General features: G+C 46.6%; 1 protein-coding gene across 1 annotated transcript in view; it reads right to left on the bottom strand.

Moving 5' to 3' along the window:
- Nucleotides 1-21388, bottom strand: part of MEOX1 (mesenchyme homeobox 1) — a 64646-nt gene that overhangs the window by 7908 nt on the left and 35350 nt on the right. The gene's annotated exons all lie outside the window — the stretch shown is intronic.

Below are 21388 nucleotides of genomic sequence, written 5' to 3'. Positions count from 1 at the left end.
GCTTCAACTCATGCCCTCTAGTCCTAGTATTTTTGGATAGCGTGAACAGTCGCTTCACATCCACCCGATCCATTCCACTCATTATTTTATACACTTCTATCATATCTCCCCTCAGCCGTCTCTTCTCCAAGCTGAAAAGCCCTAGCCTTCTCAGATAAGGTATGTGCAACGGCGGCAGTGGGTGGAGAGTGGCAGTGTGGGGGTTGGGGTCAGCAGGGCGGCAGGGCAGTGGTGAGGGGGGCAGCAGACCAAAATGTGCTCCCCCACTTTGGACTCTGGCCCCCTCCCACCTCGAGGTCTGGCTACGCCCCTGATTTGATACATGTAAAGCAGACGTACATCATAGATTTGAAGAAAGACATTTTTGTTCCTAATATCTGTATGTTCAATCTAGGCAGTGGCGTAGGAAGGGGGGGGGGTGTCGTCTCCATTGGTTCCTTGCTCCCTCTGCCCCGGAACAGGTTACTTCCTGTTCCGGGGCAGAGAGAGCAAGGAACCAATGGAGCCGACGCGGGCTCGGGGGCGGATCGGCCCTCCCGCCCGCCCCTCGCTGCCAAAGTAAGGTACAATGCGCTCCGGGGGGGAGGGTGCGCGCCGAGGGGGGGCGCCACGCTGCACCCGGGGGGGGGGGGGGGTGCGCGGCGGCGACCCGCCCCCGCTACGGCACTGAATCTAGGCATGATTTCTGCAGGATTTGTGTAGTATTTTGTATTTTCTTCTCTTCTCCCCACCTCCCCAACAACTTACGTTCTTATGTACAGCTCAGATAAATCATAGCAACACCTCCAACAAGGGCTTAGTTACAGTCTGTTTTTTTGGACGGGTATTGCAATGAAAATGAAGGCACTGGCATGATGAGAACACAACTGAGCAGAAGAAAAAATATCCTATTTTACAACCTCTCATTGCCTTTATAAGTTTGTAACAGTTTCCTGAAAAGTTGAGAACCAGACTTGAAAGTATGATGTAATTCCTAAATCTCTACCACGGGACGGCTTTCAATGACCGCTAGAGCCCTGTGCCAGCACTGTTTTGTCTGACCTCATGTATTTATTAATTCTTTTCGGTGCAGTTGTAGTACAGAGAAAAAAACGAATAGGTAGCAGCATATCCACTGTGTGATTTTTTAAATTTTTTTTTGTCCTCGGACAAAAAGAGACGATTCTTGCCAGTTGGATTGCTAACAAAGTTGGTGTCTTGTTGCAACCGGCTGCTGCCTCCTCAGGCCTTTCCTGAACGAAAGCCTTATATATATTTTTTTTAAAGGAGGGGTGGGGGGAGAGGGAAGATGGGGATCTGTGAATAGAGAATGAGCATTCACTGGAAGGGGAGGAATAGAAAACCACAGTGGAAAAAGGCCATAATTTTGACAGAGACCATATGTTGTCTAGGCTTGGAAGCCAGCCAGCCAGCCCCCGAAGAGTATGAACTCTGAGGCTTCGTTTTGGGGTGGGGGTGGGGAGTTTGCGAGGAAAGACATTTCGGCAACTTTCTGGACCATTTCTCCAGCAACATCCTTCTGAGGGTGGGCGGTTTTGACAGCGATGATGCCGCTGAGACCATTTAGGCCTCAAGTTGTATACCTATCAACACTGGAAACTGAGGTCATTTTGTCAAACGGAGACAGAGGCGTGGAAAAGCCGGTAGCAGTAGCATATCAAGTTAGTTTAAGTGCTTTGCAAAAGCTGAAAAAAGGTGAATAATGTCTCTTGTAAAGCAATGTTTTTTTTGCTTTGTTACATTTGTACCCTGCGCTTTCCCACTCATGGCAGGCTCAATGCGGCTTACATGGGGCAATGGAGGGTTAAGTGACTTGCCCAGAGTCACAAGGAGCTGCCTGTGCCTGAAGTGGGAATTGAACTCAGTTCCTCAGGACCAAAGTCCACCACCCTAAAGGCCACTCCTCCACTGTTGCTACTATTTGAGGTTCTACATGGAATGGAACCTTCTGCTCAGTGTGCTGCTGCGGCTAGGAAAGCGAATAGAATGTTGGGTGTTATTAGGAAGGGTATGGAGTCCAGGTGTGCGGATGTTATAATGCCGTTGTATCGCTCCATGGTGCGACCGCACCTGGAGTATTGTGTTCAGTACTGGTCTCCGTATCTCAAAAAAGATATAGTAGAATTGGAAAAGGTACAGCGAAGGGCGACGAAAATGATAGTGGGGATGGGACGACTTTCCTATGAAGAGAGGCTGAGAAGGCTAGGGCTTTTCAGCTTGGAGAAGAGACGGCTGAGGGGAGATATGATAGAAGTGTATAAAATAATGAGTGGAATGGATCGGGTGGATGTGAAGCGACTGTTCACGCTATCCAAAAATACTAGGACTAGAGGGCATGAGTTGAAGCTACAGTGTGGTAAATTTAAAACGAATCGGAGAAAATTTTTCTTCACCCAACGTGTAATTAGACTCTGGAATTCATTGCCGGAGAACGTGGTACGGGCGGTTAGCTTGACGGAGTTTAAAAAGGGGTTAGATAGATTCCTAAAGGACAAGTCCATAGACCACTATTAAATGGACTTGGAAAAATTCCGCATTTTTAGGTATAACTTGTCTGGAATGTTTTTACGTTTGGGGAGCGTGCCAGGTGCCCTTGACCTGGATTGGCCACTGTCGGTGACAGGATGCTGGGCTAGATGGACCTATGGTCTTTCCCAGTATGGCACTACTTATGTACTTATGTACTTATGTACTTATAATGTTGCTATTCCACTAGCAACATTCCATGTAGAAGTCGGCCCTTGCAGATCACCAATGTGGCCGCGCAGGCTTCTGCTTCTGTGAGTCTGACGTCCTGCACGTATGTGCAGGACGCCAGACTCACAGAAACAGAAGCCTGCGCAGCCTTCTACATGGAATGTTGCTAGTGGAATCTCTAATAGTAGCAATATTCCATGTAGAATATCCAATAGTAGCAACAGAATCTCAACATTCCATGTAGAATCTCCAATAGTAGCAACATTCCATGTAGAATCTCCAATAGTATCTATTTTATTTTTCTTACATTTGTACCCTGTGCTTTCCCACTCATGGCAGGCTGTGGGGCAATGGAAGGTTAAGTGACTTGCTCAGAGTCACAAGGAGCTGCCTGTGCCTGAAGTGGGAATCCAACTCAGTTCCTCAGGACCAAAGTCCACCACCCTAACCACTAGGCCACTCCTCCACTTGACGGGGTGGTTCAAGGGATCATGGTTAACAAAATAGTAGTTTGGGGGATAAATTCCAGGTCGTGTGCACCTAGCTCAGGGGTGGGCAACCTTGGCCCTCGAGGGCCACAAACCAGTTGCGTTTTCAAGATTTTCACAATGAATATGCATGAGATTGATTTCCATGTATTGCTTCCATTGTATACAAAGAGATCTCATGTATATGCATTGTGGCCCTCAAGGACCGTGGTTACCCACTTCTGATCTAGCTGTCTTCTAATTACCTAGCTTCTTTTTTCCCTTCCACCTCCACCCCCACCCCCAGGTCAACCTATCCTGTTTTTTTTTTAATTGCATACATGGATGTGGAATTCTGATTTCTCTAGATAAGGCAACAATTGCATTTCCACATGAGAAAAAGGCAAAACTGAGACTGGACTGATGTGGGTGAGGTGAAAATCCTGGTCATCCCCACATCACTTCAGGTGTAGAATGCACAGGAAGTGCACCGAGGGAGTTCCTTGTATGCATTAATCTTGAAATATCATATTTTAGTACAGTATAATCTTGGGAAAAGCATCTCAGCAGGGCAGAATTTTCATTTGCTGGATTGAGTGCACCATAAACATCAAGGAATCCTGTTCAGAAGGAATGGATCCTAAGGAGCTTAGCCGAGATTGGGTGGCAGAGCCGGTGGCGGGAGGTGGAGATGGTGCTGGGCAGACTTATACGGTCTGTGCCAGAGCTGGTGGTGGGAGGCGGGGCTGGTGGTTGGGAGGCGGGGATAGTGCTGGGCAGACTTATACGGTCTGTGCCAGAACCAGTGGTGGGAGGCGGGACTGGTGGTTGGGAGGCGGGGATAGTGCTGGGCAGACTTATACGGTCTGTGCCCTGAAAAGGACAAGTACAAATCAAGGTAAGGTATACACAAAAAGTAGCACATATGAGTTTATCTTGTTGGGCAGACTGGACCGTGCAGGTCTTTTTCTGCCGTCATCTACTATGTTACTATGTCGACGGTGGCGTTATCAGTGGGACATAGTTAGAATCCAGAGCTGTGAAGCTGGAGATAGACTGCTTGTACAGCAGGTTTTTAATTTCATTTTTATGTTATGGAAACATTTGACCCTCCTGCTGGCTTACAATTCCCCCATAATCACTAGAACAAAGTCTGATTCCGAGCTTCAGAGCCTTGCAAGAAATCTAGACAGAAGTTGAGGAAAGGGGGAATTTAAAACAAAAAGAGGTAGATTCAGAAAATGATGGCGTTGGGATACAGGGCTCTAAGCGAGAAGTCTATAACGGCAATTCTGTACAGAACACTAGCTTAAGTTTGCGTTCTCTCTCCCAACTCGAGGTGCAAGAACTTACGCCAGCCAAAGGCTGATGGAAATGCTCACGCCAGGCACAGGACTGCAAGTATTCTATAAAACCACGCCTAAATGTTGGGCACGCCCCTGACCTGCCCATGTCCGTCCCGTGGCCACACCTCCTTTTGAGATGCGCGCTATAGAAATTAGATATGCTGTTTGTAGAATAGGAATGTAGATCAGTTACACACATTACTCCTAATTAGTGCCAATTAGCAGTGACATACCCAACTTGCCACTCAGGGCGGGTCACCACTGCGCTCCCCCCTTGAGGAACTTCACAGCACCCCCACCCCCTGAGGTGCATCACCTCCCCAAAGCGCATCACCTGCACCACCTTTCCTCCTAGCAAGGGAGTGCGTGGAGCACTCGCGCAGCTGTCGGGTTCGCCATTCCTCTACCTGGAACAGGAAGTAACGTCAGAGATGACAGCCGTGCGACTGATCTATGCACTCCCTTGCTGTCTGCACCAGGAGCCAATTGCGCATCTACATTTGGGCACCATTTATAGAATCAGAGTGAAAACGTGCAACAGATTCTACCAAGTTCCTTATGGGTTTTGTGGTTTTTTTTTCCCTTTAACTCAAAAAAAGAAAAGAGATTTTGTCGCCAAGGGTGAGAATCTTGCTTTACTAACGTTCTAGACTTGACCGGTCAAGATTTCTGATAACCCTAATTTGAGGTCATTTTTCACTTCCAAAAATCATTTTCAAGGATGAGAGTTTAGAAATAACAGACCTACTAAAACCCATTCTGCTTGAGGGGGTCTCTGTACAAAGGTCATAGGATTCAGCTCTCTGGGTGCTGTGGAGGCTTGAGCCCCCCCCCACCCCATCCCCATTTTGAGCAAATTCCTTGAGTGTGACCAGGGAGGGCTAATTTCCATTGGGTTTACCAACTCCCAATCATTTCGAAAAGTTGGCTGCAATGACAGAGGTTCTGTATGTCAGAATGCAGTCCCAGGAGCATGAGTAACATAGTAGATGATGGCAGAAAAAGACCTGCATGGTCTATCCACTCTGCCCAACAAGATAAACTCATATGTGTATACCTTACCTTGATTTGTACCTGTCTTTTTCAGGGCACAGACCGTATAAGTCTGCCCAGCAGTATTTCCCGCCTCCCAACCACCAGTCCCGCCTCCCATCAATGGCTCTGGCACAGACCGTATAAGTCTGCCCTCCCCCATCCTAGCCTCTCAACCACCAACCCCTCTTCCCCCCGCCACCCAATTTCAGCTAAGCTTCTGTGGATCCATTCCTTCTGCACAGGATTCCTTTATGTTTATCCCACGCATGCTTGAATTCTGTTACCGTTTTCATCTCCAACACCTCCCTCGGGAGGGCATTCCAAGCATCCACCACTCTCTCCGTGAAGAAATACTTCCTGACATTTTTCTTGAGTCTGCCCCCCTTCAACCTCATTTCATGTCCTCTCGTTCTACCGCCTTCCCATCTCCGGAAAAGGTTCGTTTGCGGATTAATACCTTTCAAATATTTGAACGTCTGTATCATATCACCCCTGTTCCTCCTTTCCTCCAGGGTATACATGTTCAGGTCAGCAAGTCTCTCTTCATACGTCTTGGAACGCAACTCCCATACCATCCTCGTAGCTTTTCTTTGCACCGCTTCAATCTCCACATCTACCTGACTAATAATTGCAAATGATCTGCCGTACAGGAACCTGGACAAACCTATTTATTAAATCCTGTCTACTCAGGCCCACATTGATCTCTTCAAGCCACAGAGACATTTATAACAGGCAACACAAATCTCATGCCACATACATACAAGTTGCATACAAAAGTGGCCCAATTTAAACACCTGTCTCTTTGGAGCCATGGTGACACCTCCATGGTGAGAGTCTACTAGAAATGATGGAAGCAGAAAATAAATCCATAAAATAAGGAAGGGTTTAAGACAGTGATTCCCAAACCTGGTCCTGGAGGCATCCCAGCCAGTCAGGTTTTCAGGATATCTACAATGAATATTCAGGAGAGAGATTTGATTGCAGTGGAGGCAGTGCCTGCAGATCTCTCTCATGGATATTCATTGTGGGTGTCCTGAAAACCTGACTGGTTGGGATGCCTCCAGGACCAGGTTTGGAAACCACTGGTTTAAGATATAGCAAAATAGGAAAGAAACCTCTACGGAAATAAAACCAAACTCTCGAGAGATTACAAACATGTACACTCATAGGAAGAAGTACATAGTAAATATTCGTATTAAAATTTGAATATGTATTGTTTACTATGTACTTCCTATGAGTTTACATGTTGAGGAGAGATATGATAGACTGCCCCAATTTGACTGCCCCTATCGAACTGACTATTCACTTGTCCTTTAGATTGTAAGGTCTTTGCGCAGGGACTGTCCTTTTATGTTAAATTTTACAGCGCTGCGTAACCCTAATAGCACTTTAGAAATGTTAAGTAGTAGTAGATAGAGGTCTATGAAATAATGATTGGAGTGGAATCGGTAGACACGAACCGCTTCTTTACTCTTTCCAAAAATACTAGGACTAGGGGGTATGCAATGAAGTCACAAAGTAATACATTTAAAATGAATTGGAGAAAATCTTTCTTCACTCTGGAATTTGTTGCCAGGGAATGTAGTAAAAGCAGTTAGCTTAGCGGGGTTTAAAAAAAGGTTTGGATGGCTTCCTAAAGGAAAAGTCCATTGACCATTATTAAAATGGTCTTGGGGAAAATCCACTGCTTATTTCAAGGATAAGCAGCATAAAATGTATTGTACTGTTTTGGGATCTTGCCAGGTACTTGTAACCTGGGTTGGCCACTGTTGGAAACAGGATGCTGGGCTTGATGGACCTTTGGTCTGACCCAGTATGGGAACACTTGTACTTATGACAAATTCAGTAGCCTGCAATCTATCTCTCATAAATTTCTGATCCCTTCTTGAATGTGATTGTTTCAGAGGTTATGCATAAACATAACATGACTTTTTGCTAGAGACATAATGGGGGTATTTTTATAATCATTCTCGCCAGTGTGTGGCCTCTTATAAAATACTGCCTGGTGTAAAAGTGGATGCCATGACATTATGGACAGAGTTCATAAATACGTGTGTAGATTGTATTATAATGGCAGTCTCTGCACATGGATTATCTAGGTGTGGACACTTACTCCTGTTCAAAAGCAGGTGTAAGAGCCCACACCTGCAAGATAGATCCTATTTCTGCCGCTCAGGATCATTAGGGATGGGCTCAAGCCCGTGCCAAGGGTCTATGCCGCCCCCCCACAGATGAACTGTTGGCGCCCCCCCCCCCCGCAGAAGAACAGTTGGCGCGCGCGTGCCCCCCCCCCCCCCCCCGTGAAGTTTTATGTCAAGCTGTACTTTTTCTATACTGCCTTGGGTGAATCTTTTCGTAACGGCAGTTAATAAATGACAATGTATAAATATGCTGCTTGGGATACTACTACTATTTAGCATTTCTATAGCGCTACAAGGCATACGTAGCGCTGCACAAACATAGAAGAAAGACAGTCCCTGCTTAAAGAGCTTACAATCTAGTAGACAAAAAATAAAGCAAACAAATCAATTAATGTGTAGAGGAAAGAGGAGACGAGGGTAGGTGGAGGCGAGTGGATACAAGTGGTTACGAGTCAAAAGCAATGTTAAAGAGGTGGGCTTTCAATCTAGATTTAAAGATGGTCAAGGATGGGGCAAGACGTAGGGGCTCAGGAAGTCTATTCCAGGTGTAGGGTGCAGCGAGACAGAAGGCGCGAAGTCTGGACTTGGCAGTAGAGGAGAAGGGAACAGATAAGAAGGATTTACCCATGGCGTGGAGTGCACGGGAAGGGGTGTAGGGAAGGACGAGTGTGGAGAGATACTGGGGAGCAGCAGAGTGAATACATTTATAGGTTAGTAGAAGAAGTTTGAACAGGATGCGAAAACGGATAGGGAGCCAGTGAAGCGACTTGAGGAGAGGGGTAGTATGAGTAAAGCGACCCTGGCAGAAGACGAGACGAGTAGCAGAGTTTTGAACCGACTGGAGAGGGGAGAGGTGACTAAGTGGGAGGCCAGCAAGAAGCAGATTGCAGTAGTCTAAACGAGAGGTGACAAGGGTGTGGATGAGGGTTTTGGTAGAGTGCTCAGAAAGAAAGGGGCGGATTTTACGGATGTTGTAAAGAAAGAAACGACAGGTCTTGGCGGTCTGCTGGATAAAAAAGCATTACTCTATTTCACTGCAATTATTTCAGCTAAGACTAGAACAGCTGAGCCACTACGTGAGTGTGACTGATGCTGTAGATTCGACAAGACCTGAAGTCTTCTGTGGTAGCCATTGATATGACACAAAAGTTCAAGTTAAGAATAAAGACACTTTCAGTGTGGAGGAATAGCCTAGTGGTTAGTACACAGGGCTTGACTTCTAGAAGTACCCAGTTCAAATTCCACTACTGCTTGTTGTGATCTTGGGCAAATCACTTAACCCTCCATTACCTCAGGTACAAGTGAGCCAGGGACAGAGTAATCCCCGAGGGGGGGGGGGGGGACTCCCCATGAGGAAAGGCCAAAGCAGCTAGTGCTCTTCAGCTTGGAGAAAAGATGACTGAGGGGAGATATGATGGAAGTCTATAAAATAATGAGTGGAGTGGAACGGGTAGACGTGAATTGCTTGTTTACTCTTTCCTATATTACTAGGACTAGTGGGCACGCAATGAAGCTAGAAAGTAGTAAATTTAAAATGAATCGGAGAAAATATTTCTTCACTCAACGTGTAATTAAACTCTGGAATTCGTTGCCAGAGAATGTAATAAAAGCGGTTAGTTTTGCGGGATTTAAAAAAGGGTTGGATGGCTTCCTAAAGGAAAGGTCCATAGACCATTATTAAAATGGACTTGGGGAAAATCCACTGCTTATTTCTAGAATGAGCAGCATAAAATATGTTGTACTGTTCTGGGATCTTGCCAGGTACTTGTGACGTGGATTGGCCACTGTACTTATATAACTCACCTTGAGCTACTACTGAAAAAGGGGTGAGAAAAATTTCAGAACTTGTTTTTATTCTTAGCCACTAATCTTTCTGACTCCAGCACTGAATGGAGAACGCTGTTTAGCGTTCTCAAACCTCTCCTGTTCTCCTCCCCCTATCCTCCGGACTGCTGGGATCAGGATGGAGCTGAAACGCAAGCTATTTAATATCTAAACACAAACACTTGTTCTGTCTTTTGAAGTACTTGGTAAACACAGGGGGGATATTGCTGTTGGGTTTGGGTGTGGGTGATGAAGGCCCTTTGTTGCCGTCTTTGCTATATTCTCCAGGAAAGGAAGTTGGAAATCAGACCATGCAGATATTGAGTGCCAGCACAAAAAAATCATAATATTTCCTGTATGTTTTTCTTTGTTGTTGTTTTGTAATTGCTAATCTCATGCTAGTCCTTTCTGATGGCACACTAGAGACATCTTTATGTTGAGAATCAGAATTTAAGATGTTCCCAGTCTCCGTACGAACTCCTGCCCTTGAAGGAGGCACGTCAGCTTGACCAGATGAAAAATCAAAAGAAAAATATACTATGAAAAGACTCTTTACTAATTATAAGTAACTAATTTAATTAAGATTACTAAAAACAATTAAATTAAATGTGAAGGTGCTCAGAATCATATAATGGTCTCAGCTGACTTAGCTTCAAAAGCTTGAATATCTGAGAACACCAAGCTCAATAATTGCACCTTATTAATCAGATAACCAACCAGACCAATAATAATGTACAAAGACATTGAAACATTAAAATGTTGAAAAAATCATTTATCGGATTGGATCCTGAATGATTATGGCAATGAGTACTCCTCAATCAATGCTGAGACCACTTCTTAAAACTATGTAAAAACATAAGAATAGCCATACTGGGTCAGACCAATGGTGCATCTAGCCCAGTATCCTGTTTCCAACAGTGGACAATCTAGAAACCTAATTAGTAGCAAAATTCAAGGCTATCAATCCCATGGCAAGAAGTAGCTTCCCCCATGTTCATCTCAATAACAGACTATGAAGTTTCCTCCAGGAACTTGTCCAAACCATTTTTAAACCCAGAAACGCTAACCACTGATACTACATCCTTTGGCAAAGAGTTCCAACTATTCATTGAGTGAAAAAAATATTTCCTCCTATTTGTTTTAAAAGTATTTTCATGTGACTTCCTCGAGTGTCCTCTAGTCTTTGTGCTTTTGGAACGAGTAAAAAAATCAATTTACTTCTATTCATTCTACACCACTCAGGAATTTGTAGACCTCAATCATATCTCCCCTCATCCGTCTCTTTTCCAAGCCGAAGAGCCCTAACCTCTTTAACCTTTCCTCAAATGAGAGGCATTCCATCCCCTTTATCATTTTGGTCGCTCTTCTTTGAACCTTTTCTAATTCCACTATATCTTTTTTGAGATATGGTGACCAGAACTGAATGCAAACCATGGTGAGGTCGCACCATGTAGCGATACAGAGGCATTATAGTATTTTGATCTTATTTACCATCCCATTCCTAATAATTCCTAGAATCCTGAGCCAGTGGCATTCCTAGGGGGGGGGGGGGCGGTGGGTGCGGTCCACCCTGGGTGCACGCCGCTGGGGGGGGGGGGGGTGCCATGCGCGCCTGTCCGTTCGTTCCATGCTCCCTCTGCTCCGGAACAGGTTACTTCCTGTTCCGGGGCAGAGGGAGCACAGAACGAATGAAGGACAGGCACGCGCGGCACCCTCCCAGTGGCGTGCACCCGGGGGGGATGTCCTTTTGCCGGGGGGGGGGGGGTCACGCTGCACCCTGGGGGCGGGGCGCATCGGCGATCCGCCCCGGGTGTCAGCCCCCCTAGGAACGCCACTGTCCTGAGCAGAAGTTGTCTAAACACATTCAAGGCGTTCATCAAAGTAGACCAAAAAAATTATTATCCAAAAAATCTTACAAAATTGTAATACCAAAATTTATTTTCGTAAAATTTCATACTATCGAGTCATCTTAGTCTCTTAATATAATCCACAGAAGGAAACACAATTCACTCCACTGATGATATCTCAAATCCTCCAATGTCTGCAAAACGGCAGAGAACACAGTTCACTCAATAAATGATGTCCCCGATCTTCTGATCCGCCTTGAACACTTTTGGACACTTTGTAAAACTGTAGTTTTAAGAAGTGGTCTCAGCAGCTATTCGAGCTTTTGAAGGTGAGTCGGCTGAGACCACTACATGATTCTGAGCACCTTCACATTTAATTGAATTTAATTTTACTAGCCGTTAAGCCTGTTAAAATGGGCTAGATTTCCAGCTACCCTCCTTGCCGCTGCTCCCTCCCCCCTCCGTGCAGCGCTTCCACACGGAGGTGAGAGGTGCTGTCAGGTCAGTGCAGGGGGCCTGATACGGAGGGGGGCGGGAGCGGCGGCGGGGAGGGTGGAGGTTGGTGCGCGCGATGTTCGTTTCCAGGCTGCAGCGGCAGCGTCCGACACTCTGACTCCGTTTCCCTCTCTGTTCCGCCCTCTGACATCATCACGTCTTGACGCGAGGGCGGAACAGAGAGGGAAGTCTCTACTGCACATTTGCAGGTGAGTCGGTCACTTGCCATTTATATGTTTGATTAGTGATAATATTAAATTAGTTTCATATGTTTATGAAGGATTCCCTTCATAGTATATTCTTCTTTAGAATTTGAGAGAAAACACAATAGAAAAGAATATCTTGATGCACATTACACGTTAAGGGGTCCTTTTACTAAGGTGCGCTAAAAAATGGCCTGCGGTAGTGTAGATGTGTGTTTTGGGCGCACGCAGAATCATTTTTCAGCACACCTGCAAAAATGCCTTTTTAAAATTTTTGCCAAAATGGAAGTGCGGCAAAATGAAAATTGCTGCGCGTTCATTTTGGGTCCGAGACCTTACCACCAGCCATTGACCTAGCGGTAAAGTCTCACACGGTAACTGGGCGGTAATGATCTACGCGTGACAAAAAATAAAAAATATTTTTCGGGCGCTTGTAGCGGATGCATGCTAAAATGAAATTACCGCAAGGGCCACGTGGTAGCTGTGCGGTAACTCCATTTTGGCTCACATTGGGAGCGTGAAGATGCTTACGTGGCCTAGTAAAAGGGCCCCTGTCAACTCATCTATATAAATAATTCTCACCTCAAGCATTCTGAAGCTCAGTCTGTGGCAGGGAAACACTGAAGCCCTGCAGTTGGTAGGCTAGGCTGTCACAACCACTCACTCTCACTCATAGCCCCGCCCTCAGACACGCCCCTTCCGCACATAATTCGCAACCCCAACGTTCTAAATGAAGCTGCAACTTCCTCTTGCATGGTGGTGTAGATCGGAATGTCTCTTTTTCACCATGAGTGTCTGCCCCGCCCTCACGTCACAACGTGATGACTTTGTGGGCGGGGCTATGACACTCAGCGAATCGCTCCCCCCTCTCTGGGTCCGACGTCAGCTGTCTTCACACCGAACCGGCCCACCGCACCAACAGCAGCAGCGAGGAACACCTCACACATTGCCGCCGCAACCCCCCTCCCTCCGTCATCACCTATGTTAAAAACGAAGCCGCCCACCGCTACGAGCGCAGCAGCAGCAGATTCACAGTGTGCACATCGCCGCCCCTCCACCCTCCCTCCCTCCGACGTCAGCTGTCTTCAAAACGAAACGCCCCACGGCTCCGACACGAGGAGCGGAAGGCACAGCTCACACCACATTGCTGCGATGGCTGCCAGCGGTGCCCCGCTTCCTGTTTACACGCATTTCAGAAGACGCCCTGGCGGGGGTTGGAGTCCCCCGCCACCACAGGTATGCGACGGCCACACAGGGGGGCAGCACCTCCGAGGGGGGGCGCAAAGCGGAGAGACGAAGGCACGGAGGTGGGGTCTGCAACTCGGAGCGAAAGAGACGGCTCTGCAACTCCGATGGGGGAGTCTGGAACTGGGGGAATCTGGAACTGGGAGAGGGGGGGACCTTTCTAGCGCCCGTTTAATTTCTCCCTGAAACGGGCCTTTTCTGCTAGTTATATATAAAAAAAAATAACTGGGGTGATCTGATAGCTAGTACAAACAATCCACAGCGATGAGCTGGAAATGATAACATGCACACCATGTCATTACGTGCATTGTGGATGGAGCTAGAACCCCAGTTGTGCACTCATATTACCAACCATTCATGTGATTCTTGAGAGAAACACTTGAACCCACAATCTGGAAGGAGCATTCTGTTTAGTAGGGATGATTATCCGGCTCATTTTCAAAAGAGAAGGACGCCCATCTTTTGACACAAATCGGAAGATGGGCGTCCTTCTCCCAGGGTCGTCCAAATCGGTATAATAGAAAGCCGATTTTGGAAGTCCCCAACTGCTTTCCGTCGCAGGGACGGCCAAAGTTCAAGGGGGCATATCGGAGGCGTAGCGAAGGCGGGACTTGGGCGTGCCTAACACATGGGCATCCTTGACCTATAATGGAAAAAAAGGGCGTCCTTGACGAGCACTTGGACGACTTTACCTTGTTCTGTTTTTCTTACGACCAAGGCACAAAAAGGTGCTCGAAATGACCAGATGACCACTGGAGAGAATCGGGGATGACCTCCCCTTGCTCTTCCAGTGGTCACTAACCCCCTCCCATCCTCAAAAAAATTCTTTCAAAATCTTTTGTGCCAGTCTCTATGCCAGCCTCAGATGACATACTCAGGTCCATCACAGCAGTATGCAGGTACCTGGAGCAGTTTTAGTGGGTGCAGTGCACTTCAGGCAGGCGGACCCAGGCCCATCCCCCTCCCTACCTGTTACGTTTGTGGAGGAAACAGCGAACCCTCCAAAACCCACCACAAACCCACTGTACCCACATCTAGGTGCCCCCCTTTACCTGTAAGGGCTATGGTAGTGGTGTACAGTTGTGGGTAGTGGATTTTAGGAGGGGTGTGGGGGGCTCAGTACAGAAGGTAAGGGAGCTATATTCCTGGGAGCATTTAATGAAGTCCACTGCAGTGCCCCCTAGGGTGCCCGGTTGGTGTCCTGGCATGTCAGGGGAACCAGTGCACTAGAAATGCTGGCTCCTCCCACGACCAAAGGGCCTGCATTTGGTCATTTCTGAGATGGGCGTACTTGGTTTACATTATCGCCGAAAATCAGAAACGACCATCTCTAGGGACGACCATCTCTAAGGACGACCTAAATTTCAAGATTTGGGCGTCCCCGACCGTATTATCGAAAGAAAAGATGGACGTCCATCCTGTTTCGATAATACGGGTTTCCCCGCCCCTCCATTGGGACGTTTTGCGAGGAATTCCTCAACAAAACTTGGGCGTCCCGTTCGATTATGCCCCTCCACGTCTCAGGTGTAACCCTGTGACCTGGCAGGACCTTTTTATTTATTTTTTCATACTTGTATCCTACAATTATCCAAAAACAAGTTTCGGTTCAATGTGGCTTACATGTAACAGTTGTTAGAAATTATAGATTCAGTTACATTTACAAGGTTGAAAGATGCTGTGTTTTACAGTGGCTGGCAAGAGAACTATTAGTGCGTATGGAACAGTCATCGGGGACCCCTTTTACCAAGCTGTGGCAAAAGGAGGCCTGCGCTGGCATTTTTGATGCATGCGAAGCCCCCTTTTACCGCAGCAGGTAAAAGGTATTTCTTTCGTTTTTTCAGAAAAAGGCCATTGCCGCGTGGCCATTTTGGGGGGAGCCCTTACCGCCACCCATTGAGTTGGCGGTAAGGGCTCCTGCGCTAACCTGGCAGTAACTGGGTAGACACCGGAGCTACAAAAATAAAAATATTTTTGTAGTGCCAGATATGATGGCGTGCTGGGAGTGGGAACGACCACTGGGCTGCTGCGGTAGCCCAGTGGTACTTCCTTTTCAGCGAGCGATAGGCACGCATTGGGCTTACCACCACTTTGTAAAAGGGGCCCTGGGTTTTTGGAGAAGATAGGTCTTAGTTCATTTCTTAAATGAAAAGGTGTGTTGTGTATTGTTGTTCTAGAATGATATTTATTCCTATTTGCAAGAGCCATGTACGGATTCTCTGCGGGCCCTAAATATTTCTACATCTGCCCCCAAATTCCATATAAGGCGCTGAAAATTGGTTAATGAGCCAATTAGTGCCGATAAACGCTATTCTATGAAGATGCGTTTGTAAATCAGATTATAGCGTGGAACTGAAGAGGGGGTGTGGCTATAGGCGGGGCAGGGGCATTCAGTAAAGATGCGCACGGTATTTTAGAATTTGGGGGTTCCACTCCTAACTTATGAGGGAGGGTTTATTCCTGGTTTCAGTTGCTGTAATTCCTCGTGCCCAAAAGCTGGATGCAGATGCCAGTTCTATTCTGTAAACAGTGCCCAAGTCGGAGCTCTGTTTATAGAATAGCGCTCAACGCTCATTTTTTTTTGGCGACCAAATTTGGGCGCTATTTACTGAATCTAGTCCCTGGTGTATTATTTATTTGTACCTATTTTGTAATGGACTTTTTTAGCCATTTGTCAATAATGTAGTTATACAGTATTCAGGGCTGCTGAGAGACTGAACCGGGTCTGGGGTAGGGCCACTGCCCCCCCCCCCCCCCCCACAATCATTGCTGCTGCTCCCCCAGATCGCAGACCTTGATGGCTGGTGGTGATCCCGAGGCCCCGCCAGCAGGAGACGACTTCCTCCAGCGCTGCTCTTCTGCCGATTGCCTGCCCCTGCGGCTGCTTTTCTCTCAGGGCATGCTCGGTTTCAAAATCAAGCATGCGTGCCTGAAAGGAAAAGCTGCCGCTCAGCTGGGCAGAAGAGCAGCGCTGGAGCTGCTCCTCCAGGTCCTCCCCGGTCGCCAAGGGGGGCCCGGCTGCGGTGCCGGAGTTTTCTCTCTCTTACTCCTGTCGGGACGTGATCACTTGGGTCCCGGCAGGAGCAGGAGAGAGAGCGAGGCCCGGGCCTGGGGAAGTTTGCCCTCCCGTTCCCCCTCTCGGTGGCCCTGACAGTATTTCAGTGCAGGTGCAGCAGGGATACACCCTGCACCCTCCTCCCCCTGCAGCATAAAAATATCCGACTCACTTGTGGTTCATGCATGAACATCTATGTGTGGAAAAGGGTCGTGACTCCATTTTCTCTCCCCACTGCTTCCTTCCCCTGTCTGGATGTGAGAGCAGTATCTGTGGGACCGACGGAGGAAGAAAGAGAGAGAGGGAGGGAAGCAGATGAGGGAGTGGGATGCAAGTGCAATGTATCTGCTGGGGTTTGGTTGCTGTCATCCCCCTCCATCTGCAGGTGTCCTGTTTTTACTGCTTTTCAGAACCTCCTTTTAAGTTGCAAAATGTCATGTGGAAGAGATTAAAACCAGAGAAATGGCAAGGCGGGGAGCAGTTTGCAAGAAGGCTTGTGAATCTGGTGAAAGCTATGTCTGACAAGTCATTGCATTAAAAATATATAACCCTTAATTATACCAGTTCAGGGTATACAGTACTGGAAAGAAATAAAATGCATTCTCAAACAAAAGAGCTTATAACAGACGTATGAGCCGAGAGAGGTTGATTTGTTTGTTTGGCAGACGGACAATATAGGAATTCTGTAATCTAGACAGTTTACAACTAACACATACATTAAAGATAATACAAACACTTAAAGCACCGCATAAACACACAAAGAGGTCCTTTTACTAAAACACACTAAGGGGTCCTTTTAATAAGTGTACGAAAGCACTAACGTGTGCTTCCCACGCATCACAGCGCACTATCGGAGGGTGCAATCAGATGCCCTGTGGTAGCTCAGTGCACACTTCCCCGGCACGAAAATAACATAAAATGAAGACTATTTTCTCTGTACAAGGCCCAGAATGTCAGAACAGGCTATCACAGCCACTTTGCCCCCATATTTCCCTTCAAAGTTTCACAACGGAACTTAAGACCTGTTGTTTTATGGACGCGTTCTCCTAGACCTTCTGCAATGCTGGAGATCCTGATTTGCCTGGAGTGTCTAAGAATTCAGGACTTTACCAACGCCCGTGGAACCAGGATCTGTTCAATTTGGGAGCCCTTTTATTATTATTACTAGTAAGAAAGGCCCGTTTCTGAGGCCAGTGAAACGGGCGCTAGCAAGGCGCTTTCCTTTCCATCCCCCTCCCCTTGTTGATGGACTTACCCTCCGTGTTGATCGCGGCGGATCAGCTGTTCAGACGGCACTCCGTGGGGGGAGGAGGGAGGATCTGCGGAGGTTGCTGTTTTTCTGTGTGCGTGGGGAGGGGGGTGGAGCGTCGGAGGGCGGTGGAACTGGGGATTCGTTGAGTGTCATTGCCCCGCCCCGAACGTCATCACGTTGTGACGCGAGGGCGGGGCAAGCACTCATGGTGGAAAACTGATCTGGACCATGACAACTTAACTTGGAATGCTGGGTAAGTTTGCCTCAGAGAACGTTGGCGGTGCGTTTTATATAGAGAGATTATTATTTATTGCATTTGTACCCCACATTATCCCACCTATTTGCAGGCTCAATGTGGCTTACAGAGTGTTGTTATGACATAGTCATGACAGGATCTTGAATACAATTGGTATTAAGCAGAAGATGTATGAGGAATTAGAGCAGGAGGTGTTAGATAGGGAGGTGTATTTTGATGCTTGAGTGGGTTGGTTGGTGATTTGTGTCGTTAAGGGTTCTTTTTGTAGGCTTTGTTGAAGAGATGTGTTGAAGAGATTTTGGCAAACACTGACCGTACAGGCCCGTAGTCAACTTCTAAATATGTGGTTGTGACGTCCATTCCAAATTCCGCAGCCCACGAAAGTGCTGACGACGGATGCATCTCGCCTGGGGTGGGGAGCCCATGTCGATGGGCTTCACACCCAGGGTCTGTGGTCCCTCCAGGAAAAGGATCTGCAGATCAACCTCCTGGAGCTCCGAGCGATCTGGAACGCACTGAAGGCTTTCAGAGATCGGCTGTCCTGCCAAATTATCCAAATTCGGACAGACAATCAGGTTGCAATGTATTACGTCAACAAGCAGGGGGGCACCGGATCTCGCCCCCTGTGTCAGGAGGCCGTCGGGATGTGGCGTTGGGCGTGTCGGTTCGGCATGCTCCTCCAAGCCACGTACCTGGCAGGCGTAAACAACAGTCTGGCCGACAGACTGAGCAGAGTCATGCAACCGCACAAGTGGTCGCTCCATGCCAGAGTGGTACGCAAGATCTTCCGAGCGTGGGGCACCCCCTCGGTGGACCTTTTCGCCTCTCAGACCAACCACAAGCTGCCTCTGTTCTGTTCCAGACTTCAGGCACACGGCAGGCTAGCGTCGGATGCCTTTCTCCTCCATTGGGGGACCGGCCTCCTGTATGCTTATCCTCCCATACCTTTGGTGGGGAAGACCTTACTGAAGCTCAAGCAAGACCGCGGCACCATGATGAGATTTCTCATTTTTCTTATTATGGTGCCAGTGTGCCTGGGGGGTGGGGGTAGGGACTTAATAAAAGAAAATTTAGTCATTTCTTTCACAGTTCCATTGCTGTTGATTTTGGATGTTTTATCTGATCACATTGTTCTGTATTTTTTTTTTTTTTTTTTTTTAGTGGTTTGTTTAATGAAAATGATTCAAACGTAAAAACACCTAAAGTGTGTGGAACCCAAAAAAATTGTGAGCAGACCAAACTATCAAATATAATACCAATTTGTTTTCCATTAAAACATGATATAATAATGTGGTGAAAGTGCTTAAAAGAATAAGGACATTTTAAAATAAAAGTGACTATAACGTACCTAAGATGGGCTGGCAGAAAACTCTCAAATCTCAAATGAGCTCTTTGCTGCACTCCGCACCGCTACAACAAACAAGCAAAAGGAAACCAGACCAAAAACAAATCAGCTTAAAAAGGGGGCAAATCCCTGTGACTCATCATCCTATATAATAAAATGCACCTCCAACATTCTGAAGCTGACTGCATGGCTGAGGCATTCCTGCTCTCTGTATCCATCTCCTGAATTGACATCACGTACTTCCGGGTTCGTCACAAGCAGAAGTGACCAATCACACGAGGTTTCTCGGCTTCAGAATGTTGGAGGTGCATTCTATTAAATAGGATTGGTCAGTTCCTTGAAGCACAGCCAGAGCTCAGCGTCCTGCACAGTAATGCTCAGACACCAGAGAGAGAGGGGGGGGGGGCATCTCTGTCACACACACTCTCTCTCTCACTCTCACACATTGTCTCTCACACACTCTATGTCTCACACTGTATCACATTCACTCTCTATGTGTCACACAGTCACTCACACACTCTCTTGGTCTCATACACTCAGTCTCACAGAGAGTCTGGGTCTCGCACACACTCTCTCTCTCTCACACTGTCTCTCACATACGCACTTGCACACACTCTCATTCTCACACACACACACTCTCTCTCTCTCTCACAGACACACTCGCACCCAAACTCACTCTCTCTCTCACACACACACACTCGCACATTCACTCTCTCTCTCACACACAGTCACTCTCACATACACTCTCTCAAACATACACACTCCGAGGAAAACCTTGCTAGCACCCGTTTCATTTGTGTCAGAAACGGGCCTTTTTTACTAGTCTGGTAATAAAGGCTTAAATGTACTCTAAAAACACACAAGGAAGTTTATGACAACCAGCTAATCTTAGGGGCCTTTTTACTAAGCCGCATAGGCGTCTATGCGCACCCAACATGCACCAAAATGGAGTTATCACCCAGCTACCGCGTGGCTTTTTTGGTAATTTCATTTTTGGCTTGCGTCCGATACGTGCATCTGAAAAAACCCCGTTATTTTCGGATGCACATATCAGATGCTAAAAAATAAATAAACAAAATACATAGAAAAATAAAAAGGTCGTCATTGCAACGCATATGGGTTCTGATAGACGTGGTCCACCTGCATGTTCAAAAAAACAAAAATGATATAGACGTGGAAATACTCAAAGTTGTTTAAAATCTATGTCAAAAACAAGAGACAAGGAAAAGATAAAAAGATAAAATCATAAAAGAAGCTCATTGTTAAAATGCACAAAACAAGGGGTAAAATCAAAAACGGCTGAATGGTCCAAATCATAAAAAACTTTGGGGCCCTTTTACCAAGTGACAGTAGGGCGTGCCCAGCTGTCGTTCTGAGTTTGCCGCGCTAGAAAATAATTTTTTTATTTTCTAGCGTGGGGGGCGGGAAGTAGGTGTTCTTGGCGGTAATTGGGCAGTTTGGACACATTGCTGTGTGCTGCCCGATTACGTCTGGGTTAGCGCGTGAGACGTTACCGTCTGCTAAATAGTTGGCATTAAGTGCTCAGGCGGAAAATGGCCCGCACACTAATTTTGATACTAACACATGGCCATTATCGACTCGTAAACAAAAAATGCCTTTTCCCTGCCCCGGTAAAAAGTGGCCTCAGCGCGCCACAATTCCACACGCCAACGGTACCACAGGTCACTTTTTACTTCCGCTTGGTAAAAGGACACCTTTAATCGCCCCTTTTTAAACCACTATTGCTACATTACGAATTGATACCTTTGTATTTTCCCTGCACATTTCATTGACATAGACCTGTCTGGCACTTTTGTTTTTATATTCTTTGATTATGTTTGTCCAAATTAGAAATATATTTGTTAGGGCGGTCTGGTCTATACGGTTCTGTCAGTGTACACAATTTTTTGGATCCCACACACTTTAGGTGTTTTTTAAATATTTGTGCTTACAGATATTTTTAATAATTTTATGTTTTATTATTGTTTTAGGATTTGTTCTTCCGAGGCAGCCCATAAGTAGGTGAAACGAGGACCACATCAGGTTTTGCATTCAATAAATGATTTTTTTATCGTTATAATTTGAACTTGGGATCTGCAGACTCATGAGAATGATGGCTGTTAAAATCAATACATTTTGAGTTTTCCCTGAAATCCATCAAATCCAACTTTCAAAGGAGATCT

This window comes from Microcaecilia unicolor, chromosome 12, assembly GCF_901765095.1.
Source record: "Microcaecilia unicolor chromosome 12, aMicUni1.1, whole genome shotgun sequence".
NCBI lineage: Eukaryota > Metazoa > Chordata > Amphibia > Gymnophiona > Siphonopidae > Microcaecilia > Microcaecilia unicolor.
This window is presented reverse-complemented; position numbering and strand designations above follow the sequence as displayed.